The sequence below is a fragment of the Schistocerca piceifrons genome, chromosome 7 (genome assembly GCF_021461385.2).
Source record: "Schistocerca piceifrons isolate TAMUIC-IGC-003096 chromosome 7, iqSchPice1.1, whole genome shotgun sequence".
In the NCBI taxonomy this organism is placed as follows: domain Eukaryota; kingdom Metazoa; phylum Arthropoda; class Insecta; order Orthoptera; family Acrididae; genus Schistocerca; species Schistocerca piceifrons.
This window is the reverse complement of record NC_060144.1, coordinates 9,758,904-9,777,039: the sequence shown is the minus strand read 5'-3', so window position 1 is coordinate 9,777,039 and position 18,136 is coordinate 9,758,904. Positions and strand designations below refer to the sequence as shown.

Genomic DNA, 18,136 nt, shown 5'->3' with positions numbered 1-18,136 from the left:
GGCAGCGGGCGGGGGTGGGAGAGGATCGGGGAAACGAGCGGGTGAGGAGGATCAAGTTTACGTGAGGTGTACAGGATACTTATCCTTTCAAGGAAAAGGAGGAGGTGGGGGAAGGGGATGAGATCATACAGGATTCGCGTGGGGGAGGGGAGACGGATGCGATAGGCAAGGCGAAGAGCATGGCGTTCAAGGATTTGGAGGGATTTATGGAAGGTAGGGGGGGCGGAGATCCAGGCTGGATGGGCGTAACAAAGGATAGGGCGGATGTGGGATTTATAGGTGTGGAGGATTGTGGAGGGGTCCAGACCCCACGTGCGGCCGGAAAGGAGCTTGAGGAGACGGAGTCGGGAACGTGCCTTGGCTTGGATTGTCTGGAGATGGGGAGTCCAGGAGAGGCGATGGTCGAGGGTGACGCCAAGGTACTTAAGGGTGGGAGTGAGGGCGATAGGACGGCCATAGACGGTGAGATAGAAATCAAGGAGGCGGAAGGAAGGGGTGGTTTTGCCTACAATGATCGCCTGGGTTTTGGAGGGATTGACCTTGAGCAACCACTGGTTGCATCAAGCGGTGAACCGGTCAAGATGGGATTGGAGAAGGCGTTGGGAGCGCTGTAGGGTGGGGGCAAGGGCATGGAGGGCGGTGTCATCAGCAAACTGGAGAAGGTGGACGGGGGGTGACGGCGGCGGCATGTCCGCCGTGTACAACAGGTACAGAAGGGGGGAGAGGACGGAGCCTTGGGGCACACCGGCGGAGGGGAAAAAGGTGTAGGAATCGGTGTTATGGATGGTGACATAGGAAGGACGGCGGGAGAGAAAGGAGCCGATTAGACGGACGTAGTTAATGGGAAGGGTGAAGGTTTGGAGCTTGAAGAGGAGACCGGAATGCCATACGCGGTCATATGCACGTTCGAGGTCCAGGGAGAGGAAGATTGCGGAGCGGCGGGAATTAAGCTGTTCGGAAAGGAGATGAGTGAGGTGAAGGAGAAGGCCGTCGGAAGAGAAGGACGGCCGAAAGCCACACTGGGTGACGGGAAGGAGGCGGTGCTGGCGGAGATGCTGGTGGATGCGACGGGTGAGGATAGATTCCAGGACCTTGCTGAAGACCGAGGTAAGGCTGATGGGACGGTAGGAGGAGACGGCGGACGGCGGTTTGCCAGGTTTAAGAAACATGAGGATACGGGAGGTTTTCCACAGGTCGGGGTAGTAACCGGTGGACAGGACTACATTGTAGAGCCTGGCCAGGGTGGAGAGGAAAGAGACAGGAGCTTCACGAAGGTAGGTGACACGATCATGACCAGGAGCGGTGTTGCGTTTGGTGCGGAGTGTAACAATGAGATCCTGTATAGTGATAGGGGCATTGAGTTCCGTGTGTGTAATGTTGTCCAAGTACTGGAAACCAGGAGCGAGGGGAGGGACAGAGGTGTCAGTTCGATCGCGGATATCCGGGAAGAGGGAGTAATCGAACTGGGGATCGTCGGGGATGGAGAAGACATCGGAGAGGTAGGAGGCAAAGTGATTGGCCTTACTAAGGGTGTCAGGGAAGGGGTGATCATCGTGGAGAAGAGGGTATTAGGGGGAGGGTTTAGTTCCGGTAAGGCGACGGAAGGCCGACCAGAACTTGGACGAGTTGATTGGTAGGGTTGCATTTAAACGGGTGCATGTCTGTCGCCAGTCCCGTCGTTTCTTAGCCGCGAGCAAATTACGAACGTGTCGCTGGATTTGCCGGTGGCGTCGTAGTGTGTCCGGGTCACGCGTGCGGAGGAAGGCACGGTAGAGACGATGGGATTCACGGAGGAGGAGAACGGCCTGTGGGGGTAAGGTAGGACGGTGGGGGTGGATGGCGAAAGTAGGAACATGGGCCTCCACGGCCTCAGACAAGGTCTGCTGGAGAAAGGAGGCGGCATGGGTACATCGTCAGGGTGGTGGTAGGTGAGAGGGTGGCTATCGACCTGGGTGGAAAGGGTATCCCGGTAGGCATTCCAGTCGGCTCGGGAATAGTCGTGGACATACTTAGGGGGAGGGTCAGTACGAGGGTCGGGGCGAGGGCGACGACCGTCTGAAACGGTGAGGAGGACAGGGAGATGGTCGCTACCAATAGGCTCCAGGACATCCACCGTTATGCGGCCAAGGAGGTTGGGGGAGGAGAGGATAACATCAGGAGTGGAGTTGGATTCAGGACGGGTATGCCGGGGGATGGGGACGAGGTCACCTTGAAGGGTGGAGAGGAACCGATGCCATCGCCGTAACTGGGCAGCGGAACGACTATGGATGCTGAGGTCGGTGGCGATCACGTAGGAGGAAAAGGTACGATCGACGTGGGAGAGGAAGTCGAAGGGAATAGGAGCGTTGGGGCGGACATAGATGGTGGCGCAGGTAACGGTAAGGCCGGGGAAGAAGAGACTAAGGATCAGGTGTTCGGTGGGGTCAGGAAGGAGAGGTTGGAGCCGAACGGGGATCTGGCGGTGGTGACCAATGGCAACTCCGCCACGCGCAATTGGGAGGGGATTATCGGAGCGGTGGAGGAGGTAGGGCGAAGTGTGAATGGTGTGGTAGGGTTGGAGGAAGGTTTCATTAAGGAGGAAGGCATCCACGCGGTGGGTGGCAAGGGTGTGCAGGAAGAGGTTCCTGTTGGCGGGTAGGGAGCGGATGTTGTTGAAAAGGATACGTTGCTGTCGCGCCATGATAGGGATTTAGACGAGGGTGTCGAGGTGGGAGAAGGTGAAATGGGCCTGGTTGTTGGAGCAGGTGGCGTACATCTTGAGCTGGAATATGGAACGGGCGGCGAGGGAGATCTGTTGGAGGGTGTGTGGGCGCTGAAAGGGATGAACATTCTGGAGGACGATGGTAAGGAACCTGATGATGTCCTCAGTGGGGGGTGGGGGGACGAAGGAAATTGCCAGGAGGGGTGGGGGCGTCCAGGGGACGGACAGGGACGGTGAGTTCAGGAGTGGTAGGAGGGGGTCGGGCTTTACACTTTTGGGAGTAGGTGGGATGGGGGAGATTGCAGGTATTGCAGGAAGGAGGGGATTGGAGGTTAGGGCACTGCCTGAGGAAGTGCGCTTCCCGACAATGCGGGCAGGTGGGGGCCTCGCGGCACTCAGCTGTGGGGTGCGCGTTATAGTGCAGACACCTCTGGCAGCGCAGGGATTGAGGAGGGGAACGGGAGGGGTCGACCTTGTACCGCTGGTTAAAAAGGATGGCACCCTCCTTCAGAAGACGGTCAATGGAGGGGGCGTGCTCAGAAAAAACCCGCATAAGGCGGGTGGGGCCGGCGGCGTTATGTATGTGGCGAACCGCACGCACCTCCAAATGGGGATGCGCCTGGAGCTCCGCCAACACCTCCACCTCCGTGATCACTGTACTAAGCTGAGTGATCACGGCGGTGAGAGTTGGCGGGCGACGCAGAGGTTGGGGTTGGCAGGAGAGAGGTGGTGAAGGAGCTGGGGTGAGAGAGGCATGAGGGCCAAAGCGGGTGACAGGGATGCGGGAAAGGAGGTAGGTGTGGAGGGTTGGGCTGGGGGAGGAGATGAGGACCGAATCGCGGCGAGGAGTGAGGAGGGAGATGGGGGCACCAGGACAATGCTGGCGAAGGAAGAGGGTGAGGTTCCGGGCTTCAAGGAGAGAGGGATCAGGACGGGAGACGAGGTAGCGGTAGGAGGAAGGGAGCGAGGAGGAGGATGAGGGGGCAGGGACAGGCGGGGAGACTTCCATTCCATCATGGGTGGGGGAAGGAGGACGAGGCGCAGCCTTTTTGGAAGCAGAGGAAGCAGGAGTGCCACAGGGGCGCTTGACGGCGGAGGAGGAGGTGTGGGGGACGGGAACAACGGGAAGGTGGCGGGGACGGGCAGGTCCCGGGGCCGGAGTCGGCGCCGGAGATGGTGATGGTGACAGTGAAGGCGAAGGCGACGGCGGCGATGACGATGATGGTGGCAGTGGCGGCGGTGATGGCGAAGGTGACGGGGAGAGCTGGGCGTGGGCAGTGGCCCGACGGGCCACCACCCAAGCCGGAGCTGCAGTGACAGGCTGGGGGAGTGGGGGGAAGGGATCAGAACGAGAGGAGCGGGAGGAAGAAGCGGGAGAGGGGGCGACAAAGATAGAGGGTGAAGGGAGAGTGAGGAGAGGCGGAATGGAAGGACGGGGGTGGGACTGCGCACACCAAGTTATAGTGGTGGAGGCGGCGGAAGGGGAGGTATAGACAATGGCGGTGGTGGTAGTAGTGACAGTGGTGGTGGGGGCGGACATGACGGGAGAGAGAAACAAGAACGAACAGAACGAAGAGGAATGGACAGAAACTGTGGACAGACAAAGACAAAGACGAAGACGGATGAAGACGAAGACGGCCGTAGACCAGGGTCAGGACGGCGGCGATGGCGGCGACCGGGCGGCACCGGATGGCGGCGGCGTCGGGGAGCCCCGGCAGGCGGCGGCGGCGGCGGCGGCGGCGAGCACCGGCAGGCGGCGACCAGGCGGGGGCGGCGAGCCCCGGCAGGCGGCGGCGGCGACGGCGGCGGCGGCGGCGAGGACCGGAAGGCGGCGACCAAGCGGCGGCGGCGGCGGCGGCGGCGGCGGCGAGCACCGGCATGCAGTATGGAAGGCAAGCAGACGACACGGCAGGGAACTTCCACGTCGAAGGTGCACCCTGAGAGTAGCCCAGGCAGTGAAACTCTTCGATGAAGAAGAGAGGGAATCCAACCCTCGAATGTGAAAAGCAGCAGTTTCTGGTGCCTACTTTGACAGCACCATTCGCACTATTCGTTTGCGAGAGCATTTCTTAAATACCGCACCCATTCATAATTTTTTTTATCCTTGACCGCTTTTTTCGAAAGATCTACGGTAGAAGGGGCTGTTACAAAGTTCTTTTGCCTCCTGTGAGGATCGAACTCACGACCTCTGGTTTACTAGACCAGCGCTCTGCCACTGAGCTAAGGAGGCGACGCCTAGCGCACATTTCGGGTACTTCAATCTTATGGACCAGTCAATCGGAGCCCTTCAGCTGGAAACGCACCGCATTAGCGACCATTATTTGTATTTAGTTAGCACAGCTGCTGCTTTCCTACACATCTCACACGATATCGATGTACGCCTAAAATTCCAAAACAACACTTTTATTTCATTTCAGAGCTACTTTCAGCTTCAAAAACCATTCCTCTGATATTCATACGAAGCTAGGCATCGTCGTAACCCGTTACGTTCATTACGCAAGGCTCACGAGAGGGGCGCAGGTTGCATCCGCGTAGACACAAAATTTTGCGCCGCCCAGCGTGGGGCTCGAACCCACGACCCTGAGATTAAGAGTCTCATGCTCTACCGACTGAGCTAGCCGGGCTCCACACAACGCGTCACGAGCCATACAGTATTTATGCGACCTGCGACCATCTATGGAAGATTCTTTTGACTACAGCTTATTTCCTGCTGCCACAAATGAGCTACAATCCTATCCAATGAAATAAATTTTCCGAAAGGCATCAAATCTACTTGAAATGATACGTGGCTATCAGCACCATTATTCAACACACATGCTCGACTGTGCGCAGACGCCTGTGGCGTAGCTCTTGGGTCCTGAGTCAGACGCAGTAGTTCCAAAAATCTCTCCTGATCGGCACTGTGCCGAAAATTTCGCTACACAACCCCTTTGTCTTGCTTGAGCTTCAGGTAGACGCCGGTTTGCAGCCAGGAAGCGGACAGCAGCAACTTTCAACTAGATTTGTAGTACTCAAACAACTCAGTAAAACAGCATGCATCTTTTGCAGAACTGGAAAAACTCGACCGTGACAGGATTCGAACCTGCAATCTTCGGATCCGAAGTCCGACGCCTTATCCATTTTTTTTTAATTAATAATCCCCGGTTCGATCCCGGGCGGAAACACTTTTTCATCACTTTAAGCAAGACTTACTAACATGCATCTGCTACCATCTGTACCCGAAACCTTCGTAATCGCCTTCACGCGTCGGACCAGAGTGTCAATTGCTCACATAGAATAAGAACTTCATTTGATATTGACGGCGAGCATTTTGCGCTGACTCAGCCACTGACGTGCGATCAGTTTGCACAAAACGCTAGGGCTCGTCCGGGATTTGAACCCGGGACCTCCTGCACCCCAAGCAGGAATCACACCCCCTTTTTTTTTTTTTCAACTTGTGCGCCCTAAAGGTCCACGAAAACTTCAGTCCTGGTATAGAGAAGAAACATACATAACGGCGGTAAATCCAGAAACAGTACAAAAGAAAATGGCTCTCACAGTTGACCTTAGCCAACACCCTCTCTTTCAAATGTCAGGTGAAGCATATTTGCAAAATCATCACGGAGGCCTGGCAATCGCAAGCGCTGCCAGTAAGCAGTAAGCATGTACTGCCGAAACGCTAGGTGTCCATCCTCTTCAAGACAACTGATGACAAAATGTACGAAATGACCAATCAACCACATGACGGTATTGAGCTTCGTTCGTGGAAAAAAGGAAGAATCGGGCCGGACGATGATGTCAATAGTATAAGCGGCTTCAGCAGACCTAATGACAAAAGCAAGTTGTTTCCTGAGCCAACGCCAATTAGCAAGGTGCCCACAGCAGGTGAACCGATGTTCAAGGGTATCCAGGAGACCACACCGAGTACAGGTGTGCGTGTCAGAAAGACCAATACGGTGCAGTCGTACATTGGTGGAAACCAAATTATTTATTACCCTATACCACGTGGACGCCACGGCCATAGAGTGGATCGGCAGAGTAACATTCTTCCAGACGTTCCTCCAGGACACGGATGGAGACGCCAGTTCTATTGGATTGGGACCGGCCAGCCCCTCCCAGCGGGCAATCAAGCCCTTGGTCGTTGGCACCGGTCGCCGCAAGAAGACTTCACCGAGGTAACTCACCGCAATGTAAAATTCCCGAATGTGTTTCAACTTAAAATTTAGGCGTCCGACATCGACAGGTGGAGCAAGGCTCGCCGGACGCACAACAGTAAAAAGCCTGGATGTAATTGAAGTCACTTCTTGCGTAACAATTAGAGTCGTTCGGCGGACGTACAAAGCAGACGCCTTGCGAGTAATGTCAGAGAGGCCCAAGCCTCCGGAGAGACGCGGTTTCGTCATTACCTCGTAACGTAACTTGAATAGATGGCCCTTCCATATAAACCTGCTCGACAATTGGCGCAACCTTTTCGCCAGCATCATGGGGAGTGGGAACAGCTGAGCAACATAATAAGCTTTACATAGAACGTAGGTGTCTAAAATTCTGACTTTTTGCAAAATGGTAGCAGAGCGCTGCTCATGGACCATCAGAGCCCCCTGTATCTTCTCGGTGACAGATTTCCAATTGAGAGCCGCCATTTTTAGAGGACACCGATCAATGATAATCCCCAAGGACGTATGGCGATCGACAAAAGTGGCCCAAGGGACATCAGCATCGCGAAATCCTCGAATATCAAGGAGCTTACATTTACCCTGATTGAGACGCGCTCCAGAGACACGACAGTATGCATCAACTGCCCCTTTCAACAACGGGATATCATCACGTTGACGGAGGAGAACAACGACATCATCCGCATATGCCTTAACAGAGAGCTTCCCACCAGAGAGGGACATACCCTGAAGCTTGAGAGCAATAGTCCGAAGCAGCGGTTCCAGGGACAATACGAATAAAGACATAGAGAGCGGACTACCCTGAGGCAGTCCGCGGCGGATAGCAATGGGCGGCGTCAGCTGCCCATTGACTGACACCCGAGCTGTTATTCCCCTATACAAATTGCCAAGAACACCACGTGATGAAGCGTTAAAACCTATTGTACCTAAAACACGATCTAAAAACACATGACTGACGTGATCAAAAGCCTTATAAAAATCAAGGAAGGCAAAGGCACAATGTACGTTTGTAACCGCCGCAACCGAGACAACATCCCGATATTCGGCTACTGGTGTCAGAATAGATCTATCATGAAAACAACATTGATGCGCACCAATCACACCCCGAAGCAGAGAAGACAACCGGCTACTGAGCGCTCTAGCAGCTGTCTTATAGTCAAAATTCAGCAATGTGAGCGGACGAAGATTGGCAGCAGATAAACGACCAGAGGACTTCGGATTTAAAACAATTTTCCCTACTTTAAAATCGGCAGGCACATCCATCCCCCTGACAATCTCATTTAAAATCTGCGTAAAAATGCCACCCAAAAGAGGCCAAAAACGGAGATAAAATTCTTTAGGCAGGCCGTCTGGACCCGGCGATTTACTGGACGGAGAGCGAGCAATAAAATCGAAAACATCATCTACCTGGAATTCCCGGAGAAATTCGCCGTTCGCTTCAGGCGTGATCGTCGCAGCTAGATCCCCAAGGACGTCATCCGAAAGAGACTCACCAGAATCATCGGCAGAATAGAGACTAGCGTAATACTGATGAAGAGCACGAACCATTTCCTCCTGTGCAATAAGCTGCCGTCCATCATCCACCATAAGAGAAGAGATGAAGGAGCGACGACGACGAGTCTGGTGCCGTAGCAGGTGGTACAAGGATGTCAGTTCACCTTCAACAAGAGAGTGAGGTTTCGACTTAACTCGCAGACCATCCATCTGTCGTCGTTTAAGGCTCAAGAGCTTGGCTTTAATACGACGAACATCATGGATCCGCAGTGGAGAGGTACCCGCCGCGTCATATAGTTCACGCAGGACAGAGTAGTAATATTCATACGTGTTCTTAAAATCACGCGTCCTAGCAGCACAGTAGAAAATCAAAGTCTGACGAATCTTGGGCTTGGCAAACGCAGTCCACCAAACCAGCAAGGAGGGGTATCGCGGGACAGAGCGAAGACATCGCTCCCACACGCCACTTATAACATCATCCATAGCACTGTCGGCAAGGTGGGAAACATTTAACATCCACTGGGAACGATAAAGTTTTGCAGGTTGGCGACTAAGATTTACAGTTGCAGTAAAAGCACAATGGTCAGAAAAACTAGTAGGAATAACATCGACAGAAAGAATTTTATCACATAAAAAATCAGATAAATAGAATCTGTCGAGTCTACTGCATGAGGACGCGGTAAAAAACGTATATTTCACCAGGGTTGGATATTTGTGTTCCCAAACATCACGCAGATGCATCGTACGAACTAAGTCATGTAAATCACGGCAATAATTAAAATTGGGGGACTGGTCTGCAGGGCGTAAAACACAATTAAAATCGCCTCCGAGCAGGAGACTCCGAGGACTCTGGCGCAAAAGATAAATAAGCTCTTCTTTATAAAAGCGCGATCGAGCCACAGTGTGACCCGAACCAGAGGGGGCATACAAAACAACGAGGCGGAGATCAAAAAGACGACAACCAATCCCACGGCCAGAGTCAAGGAATTCAATGTCAGTAATAGGAATGCCCTCTCGAAAGAAAAGAGCAGTTCCTGTTGAATATTCCGGCGCGACATTAAAAACAGTTTGAAATCCAGGTAGAGAGAGATCAGAAAACAACACTTCCTGCAAAAACACTACGTCCGCACAGGCGTCGTAAATAAACTGCCGCAAAGAGGCAATGCGAACGTCGGACTCAATACGGTTAACATTTAAGGTAAGAAAGGTGTATGCTTGAACCATAGAGAGAAAAGCGAGAAAACAAATCACCTACACCGACGCACCAGCGTCACAGTCCATAGCAGGGGTGACGGAGGCATCCGAGGGAGGGGGACTGCTACCCCGTTCCGCGGATCCCTTACGTTTCGGTTTTTTACGAACAGCATTAACGTTCGGCTGAACGCGTAACTTGCGTCGGCTGACGGGCAAGGAAACTTCAGCCGCCGGTGACGTAGGAGGGTCAAGTTCTGTATCCGACACCACCCGCGCCGGTCCACATGCGGGATCCAGGGTCGCGGGGGAAACATCCGACAAAACGGAATGGTCAACACCTGCACTAGCTTCCGGCAAACATGGACTGCACGGAGGCGAAACGTGAGCAGGAAGGTCCGAGGCCGCAGAGTTGGAAGGAAGCGGAGCAGCTCCGCTGGCAGAGGTATGGGGCAGCGAAGCAGGAAGTTGTCGCGGCTCCACTTGTTGTGACATCGAAGTCGGTTCGGAAGACGGCGCCAACAGGCCCGACCGACGACCCGACTGGAGAGAATCTGCGTCGGAGGCCGGAGGGGCGCCAGCAGCCGCCACCGGAACCGCTACCTCAGGAGGGCAGGGAGCAGCTACAGTACACAGTGGCTCGGAGGATGCCGGTCGCTCGGACTGGGGCATCTCAGGGAGATCCTCATCCGTACTATTTCCATCGTGTGGGCGACGCCTCTTATTATTCAAAAGTGGCACACCCACCTGAGGGACAGACGGAACAACATCAGATTTAGCACGCAAAGGAGGAAATTCTGTATCAGGGGAGCGCAAAACCTGTGGCGGGGCGCTACTACCACTGGACTGTGCTACACCAAGAGCAGAACCACCTGCAACGAGGTCAGCGACCGTTAACTTGCGACGCTGTTCGAGAGAATTTTTTAAAACAAAAACTCTCCGCGGACAGTCAGTACGCACGTGACCACTTTCATTGCACAAAAAACAGGTGCCAACCTGACCACTATATGTTACATGGACACGATATCCACCGATCTGCAGGTGAGATGGAATATTCTGCTTAACGTGCATTTCGACTGAACGAATACCACTGTAACATTGCAGGCGATGTTGGCTTGACCAGCGCTCAAGGCGAATGCTCTTTACATCACCATACTTCTGTAGACCCTCCTTAAGATAGACATTATCCACCTCCAGTGGAAGGTTGTAAACACGAACATTGGTATACGTGATGGAAGCATTGGAAAGCAGCACGGTACTTACAAAATCATCCCGATGCAGAAAGAGAACTTGATGACCATATTTAGAAAGAATTTTATCAACCTGAAGTGGGTCCATAAACTTAACAAAGAAAACATACAGTTCGGTATCAAAATAAGCAGTGTGCACCTGATCCGAATGAACACCAAAGGTATCTACCAACCAATCATGAATCTCAAGAGAACTAGGTTGCACATGGCGGGTTGACTTGTCAAAAGCAAAACTAACTGTAGCCTGACGAGGAATAACCTGGGACGACATTTTCAAAATATGCGGTCGAAACCGCTACACAAATAACACTGCAATAAGGACAGAAAAAAAAACACAAAGTACGAAACAACGACGGAGAAACACTCACAGAAGTTGCAACACAACACGTAAACAAAAACGATAGTCCACTATACGTAACGCTACGGCGGAGCGGAAGACTAGGCACGTCCACACTGCACGGCGTCTAAAGCGGAACTGTCCATTAGGCCACACGGTCACTGGCGCAATATGCTTCCCCACACACACCTCATTGTCGCCATTTGTACGCTTGCCGGAATGAATTTCCCATCTTTGACGCAATTCTCCATCTCCAATTTCAGTACTAAAAAGGCGACGCTACTTCTTGCTGTGTCCCATCGCAAGTTACATTCAAGCCCTTGTGACGCTGATCAAACAAGAGGTTGCAAATCAGCTTCAATCGCTTACTGCCATCTCAGTCGCTTGCAGAAGGTACCTCACCCTATGTCATACAATGGCGAGTTGCCGCTATTACCAATGCGGCGGCGGCGCCGACGACGACGACGACAACCGCGAGGGTCTCTACCAGGGGTAGAAAATACATCACAAGAACTAAGTATTCCACGTCGGCATTCTCCGGAGACTGCCAAAAGCAGCAGTTTTTTTTTTTTTCATTTATTGAATTTCAATTCCCCCCGAAGGGGGCGGGCTGGCAGCAGCCTAGTACGCCGCTCTTCAGCCGACAGATTTTGTGACAAAGAGCAAGAGAACAAATAAGAAAAACAACAGGCGATAAAATTGGAGACTTAGAGAGTAACAAGGCGAAAAGAAATCGTGGAACTTAAAACAACTACACAGGGATGATGACGCTAATAAAAATACATACGAAGGAGACAGGGAAAACAATAGACAATTAAAAAACACGGCGACAGTCTGGATTCTGTTCGCAAAGGAAATAAAATTCACACCGAGCGACAGCATGGTTTCTGTCCGCAACACGAGAAAGACAAACAACACTGAACAGTCACTGGAACACTGCACTAAAAAGTTGGCAAATGTGACACCACAGTCGAGAGCAGGTGGGGGGAAACTGGACAGAAGATGGGAAAACGAAAAAGGGGGGGAAAGGAGAGTAAAAGCGAAGGGGGGGAGCCGGGAAAGGAGCTGAAGGAGGATGAGGACCCATAAGAGGGGGGGGCAGAAGCGACAGGGAGTGGGGTAGGCAGAGGAGGGGAATACAAAAGGACTGGGGGGGAGAAGGGAGGTAGGGAGAGGTTTAGTGGGGGGAAGAACAGGACAGAAGTGGGGGGGGAGAGGGAGCCCAGGGAAAGGACAGAGGAAAGGAGGGGGATGGAGGATCAGAGTTGATAGGAAGGGTAAATGGAGGGAGAGAGGGCATCATCCGGGAGGGGGAGTTGACGGAAGCCACCTCGGGAAAGGAGATGGAGGGTGTAGAGATGGAGGGTAGGGGGGACACAACGGTGAAGACGTGGCAGGGGGCGAGGATGGGAGAGGAGAGGAGCAACCAGGGGGTGAGGGGGTTCAAGACGGCGGGAGGTGTAGAGGATGCGGATATGTTCGAGGAAGAGGAGCAGATGGGGGAAAGGAATGAGATCATAGAGGATCCGCGTGGGGGACGGGAGGCAGATACGGAAGGCGAGGCGGAGTGCATGACGCTCAAGGATCTGGAGGGACTGATAGAATTTGGGGGGGGCAGATATCCAGGCAGGACTGGCATAACAGAGGATGGGACGGATTAAGGATTTGTAGGTGTGGAGGATGGTAGAGGGGTGCAACCCCCATGTCCGGCCAGAGAGGAGTTTGAGGAGGCAGAGGCGGTTGTGGGCTTTGGATTGGATGGATCGGAGATGAGGGATCCAGGTGAGGTGACGGTCAATGGTGAGGCCAAGGTAGGTGAGGGTGGGGGTGAGACGGACAGGACGTGCGCAGACAGTAAGGGAGAAATCCAGGAGCCGGAAGGAGCGAGTGGTACGACCTACGATGATTGCCTGGGTCTTGGAAGGATTTAGTTTCAGGAGCCATTGGTTACACCATGCAGCAAAAAGGTCAAGGTGATTCTGGAGAAGGCGTTGGGACCGTTGGAGGGTAGGAGCGAGGGCGAGGAATGCGGTGTCATCAGCATATTGCAAGAGGTGCACTGGAGGGGGGGGGTTGGGGCATATCTGCCGTGTACAGGAGGTAGAGGAGAGGGGAGAGGACAGAGCCCTGGGGCACACCGGCAGAGGGGTAGAAGGTGCGGGAATTGGCATGATGGATGGTAACGTAGGAGGGGCGGCGGGAGAGGAAGGAGGCCACCAGACGGATGTAGTTGATAGGAAGGGCGTAGGTTTGGAGTTTAAACAGGAGACCGGGATGCCAGACACGGTCGTAGGCCTTTTCAAGGTCAAGTGAGACAAAAATGGCGGAGCGACGGGAGTTAAGCTGGAGGGAGAGGAGATGAGTGAGGCGGAGGAGTTGGTCATCAGCAGAGAAGGAAGGTCGAAAGCCACATTGGGTGTTTGGGAGGAGGTGGTTTTGGTGGAGGTGGAGATGGATGCGCCGGGAAAGGATGGATTCCAAGAGCTTGCTGAACACCGACGTGAGACAGATAGGACGATAGGAAGAGGCATCAGATGGAGGCTTATTAGGTTTGGAGAACATCAGGATACGGGAGGTTTTCCACAGGTCGGGATAGAAGCCAGTGGCAAGGATGACATTGTAGAGGGCGGCAAGGAGGGAAAGGAAGGAGGGAGGGCAGTGTTTGAGGTGGCGGTAGGTAACGCAGTCGTGGCCGGGAGCAGTGTTGCGTTTAGTGCGGAGTGTGAGGCTGATGTCCTGTGTAGTGATGGGAGTGTTAAGTGCAGATGGTGGGGTGTGGCCCAAGTACTGGAAGCTAGGAACAAGGGGAGGAACAGAGGTATCCGTATGGTCCATGACATCAGGGAAGAGGGAATAATCAAAGTGGGGATCATCTGGGATGGAAAAAACATCAGAGAGGTGGGAGGCAAAGTGGTTGGCCTTACTGAGGTTGTCAGGAAAGGGACGGTCAATAAGGAGGAGAGGGTTCTGGGGGGTGGGGCGGTTCCCAGTAAGGCGGTGGAAAGCAGACCAATACTTGGAAGAGTTGATGGGGAGCGTGGTGTTGAGGTGGGTACATGTCTGGCGCCAGGCTCGGCGTTTCTTCGCAACAAGCAGGTTGCGGATGTGTCGCTGTAATTGCCGGTGGCGGGTAAGTGTATCCCGGTCACGAGAGCGGAGAAAAGAGCGGTAGAGGCGGCGGGACTCCCGAAGGAGAAGGACGGCCTGTGGAGGCAGGGCAGGCCGGTGAGTGTGGATGGCTTTGGTGGGGATATGGGTGGCGACCGCGTCAGACAAGGTCTGGTGCAGGAAGGCGGCAGTGCGAGAGATGTCATCAGGAGACTGGAGGGTAAGGTCGTGGCTGTCAACCTGGGTGTGAATGGAATCCCGGTAGGCATCCCAGTTGGCACGGGAGTAATCATGGACAAGTTTAGGAGGGACATCAGGGCGAGGAGTGTGGCGGGGATGGCGACCGGTAGAGATAGTGAGGAGGACAGGAGCATGGTCACTGCCAATGAGGTCAAGGACATCCGCGGTGATGCGCCCAAGAAGGTTGGGAGAGGCAAGGACTACATCAGGAGTGGTGTTGGATTCGGGCCGGGTTTGCTGGGGCAGGGGAACCAGGTCTCCCTGGAGAGTGGTGAGAAACTGATGCCATCGCCGGAGGTCGGCAGGATCACGGCTGTGGATATTGAGGTCGGCGGCAATCACGTAGGTGGAGAAGGTGCGGTCAATGTGGGCCAGGAAATCGTATGGGATGGGGGTGCGAGGGCGGACATAAATGGTGGCACAGGTGATGGTAAGGGCGGGGAAGAAGAGGCTGAGGGTGAGATGCTCGGCAGGATTGTTAAGGAGAGGTTGGGGCCGGACTGGGAGGTGCTTGAGGTGGCCTATAGCAACTCCGCCACGTGCCAGAGGGTACGGGTTATCGGTGCGATGTAGGGTGTAAGGGGCAGTGGAGACGGAGATACGGGGCTGAAGGAAGGTTTCATTGAGGACGAAGGCATCCACGCGGTGCTGACGTAGGGTGTGGAGGAAGAGGAGTTTGTGGGTGGGCAGGGAGCGAACGTTGTGGTACAGGATACGATACGGTTGTTGTACCATGGGAGTGGAGAGTTAGACGAGGGTGGTGAGGGGGGTGAAGGTGAAGTGGGCCTGGTTGTGGGAGTAAGTGGCATAGGTGGTAAGATGGAAGATGGAACGGGCAGCGAGGGCGATTTGGGAAAGAGTGTGGGAGCGCTGGAAGGGGTGGATGTTTTGGAGCACAATGGTGGTGAAACGGATGATGTCCTCAGCAGTAGGGGGAGGGCGGAGCGAGTTGTTGGGGTGGATGGAGTCATCAACAGGACGGACAGGGACGGTGAGCTCAGGGGTTACTGGTGGAGGTTTCGCTTTACACTTCGAGGAGTAGGTAGGATGGGGTTCATTACAAGTGTTGCAGGAGGGGGGAGAGGTGAGGTTGGGGCAATGCTTGAGGAAGTGTGAAGCTTTGCAGTGGGGACAAGTAGGGGGGTTCTTGCAGGCAGAGGTAACGTGGTCGTTGGAGTTGAGACAGCGTTGGCAGCGGTAGGATTGGACTGGGGAACGGGAGGGGTCCACCTTATGGCGCTGATTGTAGATGAGGGCTCCCTCGGTGAGGAGGCGGTCAATGGAGGAGGAGGATTCAGTGAATATCCGCATGAGAAAAGTCGGCCCGGCATCATTGAAGATGCGACGGGCCGAGCGGATTTCGATGTCGGGCCGGGAGTTGAGTTCCGCCAACACCTCAGCCTCCGTGATCACGGGACTAAGCTTCGTGATCACAGCGGTGAAGGTCGGCGGACGTCGGGGAGGTTGAGGCTGACGGGGAGAGGACGGGGTGTGGTAGGGGGTGAGGGTTGCACGTTGGCCAAATTGGATACGAGGGATGCGGGAGAGGAGGTCGGTGTGGAAGGAAGCATTGGGGGATTTTATGAGGACCGAGTCCTTGCGAGGAATCAGTTGGGAGATGGGAGCATTGGGGCAGTATTTCCGGATGGCGAGAGTGAGGGAGCGGGCATCAAGGAATTGAGGGTCAGGATTGGAGAGGACAAAGGTGTGGGTTGCAGTCGTGGCGGGGGCGGGGGTCGGGGCCGCGTCCATGGGAGTGGGTGGGTCACGGGATTGGGGGTTTTTTGGAGGAGACTTTGGGGGAAGGGTCAGCATTCGGGCGCTTGGAAGGTTTCGTGGACACCACTGGGTGGGGAGGGGGCAGGGGGACGGGTTGCAGGGGGAGGTGGCGGGGGGCAGGACCACCCGGAGCAGCGGAAGACGCAGACGGTGGGGGCGTGGGTGTCACTGAGGCTGTGGAACGTCGAGCAGATATCCATGCTGGCTTGGAGCCTGTCGGAGGCGGTGCGGGGAGAGGCGGAAAGTCAGTAGCTGTCGATGGGGCGACAGTGATAGGGGAAGAGGAGTTGGGGGTGGGTACAGCCGAAAGTGGCGCAGGGGTGGGGTGGACAGGGAGAGAAGGAAGGACGGGAAGTGGGGTGGAGGATGAGCTCCATGTGATGGTGGTTGGAGCAGCGGAGGGAGAGGTGAAAATGATAGTGGTAGTGGTGGTGGGGTGGGACATGGTGGCGGCGCGCGAGAAGGGCGGCGGCGACCAGACGGCGGCGGCGGCGGGGAGCACCAGCAGGCGGCGACCAGGCGGCGGCGGCGGCGGCGGCGGCGGCGGCGAGCACCAGCAGGCGGCGACCAGGCGGCGGCGGCGGCGAGCACCAGCAGGCGGCGACCAGGCGGCGGCGGCGGCGGCGAGGACCGGCAGGCGGCGACCAAACGGCGGCGGCGGCGAGGACCGGCAGGCGGCAACCAAACGGCGGCGGTGGTGGCGGCGGCGGCGAGCACCGGCAGGCGGCGACCAGGCGGCGGCGGCGGCGGCGGCGGCGGCGGCGGCGGCGGCGGCGAGCAGTACTGACGACGATCAGACGGCAAGGCAAGGGTGGGGATCTTCCACGTCGAGGGTGCAGCCTGAGAGTAGCCCAGGCAGTGAAACTCTTCGACGATGAAGTGAGGGAATCCAACCCTCGAATGAAAAGCAGCAGTTTTTTTTTTTTTTTCCTTTATTGAATTTCAATTCCCCCCGAAGGGGGCGGGCTGGCAGCAGCTTAGGACGCCGCTCTTTAGCCTACAGGTTTTCTGACAAAGAGCAGGAGAATAAATAATAATAAAAAACAGGCGATAAAATCGGGGACTCATTGAGTAACAAGGTGAAAAGAAAATGGGGAAATGAAAACAAACAACAGAGGGATGATGAAGCGAATAAAAATACATACGGAGCAGACAGGGGAAACAATAGACAATTAAAAAAAAAACACGGCGACGGTCTGGATTCTGTTCGCAAAGTATATAAAACGCACACCCAGCGACAGCATGGTTTCTGTTCGCAACACAACACTGAAGAGTCACTAGAAGACAGCACGAAAAAGTCGGCAAAGGTGACACCACAGTCGAGAGCAGGTGGGGGGAAACTGAACAGGAGATGGGAAAACAAAAAGGGGGGAAAGGAGAGTAAAAGCGAAGGGGGGGGGGAACCGGGAAAGGAGCTGATGGAGGATGAGGACCCATAAGAGGGGTGGGGGGCAGACGCGACAGGGAGGGGGGTAGGCAGAGGAGGGGAATACAAAAGGACTGGGGGGGAGAAGGGAGGTAGGGAGAGGTGTAGTGGGGAGGAAACAGGACGGAAGGGGGGGAAGAGGGAGCCCAGGGAAAGGACAGAGGAAAGGAGGGGGAGGGAGGATCAGAGTTGATAGGAAGGATAAATGGAGGGGGAGAGGGCATCATCCGGGAGGGGGAGTTGACGGAAGCCACCTTGGGAAAGGAGATGGAGGGTGTAGAGATGGAGGGTAGGGGGGACACAACGGTGAAGACGGGGCAGGGGGCGAGGATGGGAGAGGAGAGGAGCAACCAGGGGGTGAGGGGGTTCAAGACGGCGGGAGGTGTAGAGGATGCGGATATGTTCGAGGAAGAGGAGCAGATGGGGGAAAGGAATGAGATCATAGAGGAGCCGCGTGGG

The 18,136-nt window shown here is 55.0% G+C and overlaps 2 non-coding genes across 2 annotated transcripts; both read right to left on the bottom strand.

The window, feature by feature from the left end:
- Positions 1-4,859: 4,859 nt before the first annotated feature.
- On the bottom strand, positions 4,860-4,931 carry Trnat-agu. The gene has a single exon. It is a non-coding gene; the product is annotated as a tRNA-Thr (tRNA).
- Positions 4,932-5,252: 321 nt separating this feature from the next.
- On the bottom strand, positions 5,253-5,325 carry Trnak-cuu. Its single transcript has one exon. It is a non-coding gene; the product is annotated as a tRNA-Lys (tRNA).
- Between the last annotated feature and the right edge of the window lie 12,811 nt (positions 5,326-18,136).